Raw genomic sequence first — 3,408 nt, 5'->3', positions numbered from 1 at the left:
CTAATCAATATTATAAAAAATATATTATTTAGTTTCACATTGTTAAATCTATTTCTTGGCAAGTTATTAGATAATTTTTCAACTAAATTATCTTTATTATCTTTACTATATAATACTGGTTAAATACCTTAAAAAAACTGTCATGGTCAATTTAATGTTTAGATTAAATTACTCTTAAAAATTATAACTATGTGCAATTACCACATCTGAGTTCAAAACATTGGCCCCACTTTACCTCAAACCAACGTTTCTCAATCTAATCTCTGTAATCCCTAATCTCATATATATTTCAAAATTCCTGAGTTGGCCCCACTACACAACCTCAAACATAGGGGTGCAAACGAATCGAGTCGGTTCGTGAGCTTTACGAGTTCGCTCGATAAATATTTGATTCGTATTCGAACTTATCGAACTCGAGCCGGATACAAACATGATCGAACTTTTTTTCGAGTCGAGCTCGAGCCAAAATTATTTTGTTCGATAGTTCGCTAATAGTTTGCGAGCCTTAATATTTAATTAATATTATATAATTATATACTAAATATATATACATTTCGAACGTTTTCGAACATTTCGAGCTTTTTGAGCCATAATATCCGAGCAATAATTCACGAATAGGTTCGAATGCTTCGAGCCGAACTCAAACTTCATTTCGTGCCGAGCTCGAGCGAAAATATTTGAAATTATCGGGCTTCGAATAGAGTTCGAACTCGAATATACTCTTATCGAGCCGAATTCGAGTCTTAAAATTTTACCATTATTTGGCTCAATTCGATTCGTTTTCACCCCTACTCAAACTCATGATGTAGTCTCATATTTCAAATTACTTCCTCAAGTTTGTATCTTAATTATCTTCAACCGAATACTAGGTAAAGCTCTCTATTTTTTTTACAAATATTTTAGATTATTCTTCACCAAAAAGTGATGAATCCGTTAATTTCAATCTATTTATTTAGTGCATAAATATTTTTGTTGTTGCCCTCTTCGCAGATATGTTAATTATACCTTTTATTGAATGTTTTTTTCTCATCGTTTTGTTGCAGTCAGTAGTTTTCTTCAATTATGTTGCTCCACTCATTTGTTCCTACACTTTTTCATTTTCCTTATCTATGGAGGATTCAAGTCGTAGAATTTCTCTAATTTAATTTTTCTAAAGTTGTAAGTTAGAACACATATTTCTTTGTGAAAGAATTTACTGTCCTTTGGATCAAAGATGATTTTTTATGTGCATGCATCACATTGATTTCATAGAACAAGACAAAAAAAAATTAAGTATTTTTATTTTTTTTATGGTTGCGCGCGTGTACAGTGCTTATTGACTAGTATTAATTAATTAATTTTAAAAATATATCTAATTATCGATATAATTCTATTAAAAATATTCGATAATATTATGAAAAATACTATAAAATCGTTTCCTAAAGTCGACGAATTGCACCTCCCAGCCCCTACGTTCCATAAACATTTATGATCATCCAACTACGTACCTAGCTATTTTAGTTTGCCTTGGATCCCATTTTCACAAAGGCAAAGTTTTAAGAAAATACTGCAAAACATTTAATTACATCATAACTAATATATATATACATGCATGCACTACTAATATATATACATGCATGTACTAGTTCTATATATATATATATATATATTCTTACATATATATACTAACAAAAGCATAGATATCATAATATCATCCTAACTAGCTCCAAAAGATAACCAAAAAAGCTGGAGTCATGGCAAATTACTCAAAGGTAAGTAAAATGTTTATAATCCTCTAATCATTTATTCATGCCATCGTGGTACTAATTAAGCCAAGGACCTCAGCCAGTAGACACATGGTTTCGGAACCTAATTAAGAACCAGCTGCCCGCGCCGAAAACGACGGTCATTGATGTGTATCTTCATGACGTTTTAGGACAAACAGTTTATGAAATAGCTAGGGCTGGCATCACTCCCACTTCACCCACATCATTCGGACGACTACTTATGCTAGATGACTTGTTGATCCAAGTTCCCCAGTACCCATTGGCCGCGCCCAAGGCTTGGTTGGTTTCTCTGACCTCAATGTAAGCGCATTATCTGTCATGGGAACCAATCGATTATTGCTGAATAATGCTCGAGAATTACCTATCGTCCGAGGTACCGGAGTTTTTCGGTTGGCGCGATGCACGGTTGCCATCACCACTTACATGAATATCAATGCTACTGGTTATATATGGTATTTTCAAATATACTTTCTATGTTACTTATTTTTGAACACATCAACAATTGCAGTTTGATATATGCATGCATGTAAGATGTAGCAAAATAATTAATAATGGGTTTTTAATAATTGGGTTTTTGTTTAATTAGTAATTTCCATCGCAAGATAAATAAATTGTATTGCTTTTTGTGAAGTTATTTATACAATCTAATTATATGGCTTATAGTGAAGTTATAATTAAATCTCTCCTTTTTTTCTAACGTTTATGCGGCCATAATTGGGAACAAATAGTTCTCCAATTAATATGCATTTTAAATAATAAATCAAAATATTCAGATAAAATATATCTCGATCGATCCAAAAAATACAGTTGAAATAGATACTCAAATTAAAATGAATTTCGATTAAAAAAATTAATGAATGAATAAAAAAGGTGTATTCAGTTGAAGAAAGTGTATGACACTCAAGAATTATATATGAAATAAGGCCCCGGTAACAAAAAGCTAAAATATAAAAAGGAAACTAAAAAGAAGTTAAGATAGGTAAAATCAATATGGGCCAATTGACCTTTTAAATTTGAAAAGCTAAAAAATAGATTTGTTGGTCTTGAAACGAACCCTTTTATTTTTTGCTTCATAACAATTAAATTCTATTTTGAAGTGGGATTGTGTTTTCTATTCAGTAATTAATATTTGTTTGTGTAGTTAGATTCTAAGGTAGAGTCTTATCATGTTTTGATATCTTATTCAATAATGCCAGTCGAAAAACAACGGCCATGAAGGCGTTTGGGTGCACTATTCCGCTATGGGTTAATATAACCATGACGGTACCATTGATAGTCCGACACGTACCCCAATTCAAAGAGGGCAATTTGCTGAAAAATCTCCAAATGCAAACATGTTTTGCTTTGGGGTCCCTAGTCATAAAATGTAGTACAAAATCATACATCATGTGGTACAAAATCATATACGATGTGGTACAAATTAACAAAATTTGTGGTACAAAAAAGTGGCTAGGGAGTGTAGAGCAAAACATGTTTGGATTAGGGATTTTTCAGCAATTTACCGATTCAAAGATATATAATATATATTATTTCTTGCACTGTATATATAATTGGAAAAAAAAGTTATATATATTAAGGTAGTGTTTGAGAGAGCTTTTTAGAAGTACTTTTCAGCTTTTAATTTTCGTTACAAAAATTTGAA

The sequence above is a fragment of the Henckelia pumila genome, chromosome 4, assembly GCF_033568475.1.
Source record: "Henckelia pumila isolate YLH828 chromosome 4, ASM3356847v2, whole genome shotgun sequence".
Lineage (NCBI taxonomy): Eukaryota > Viridiplantae > Streptophyta > Magnoliopsida > Lamiales > Gesneriaceae > Henckelia > Henckelia pumila.
Note: the sequence above shows the minus strand (reverse complement) of the source record.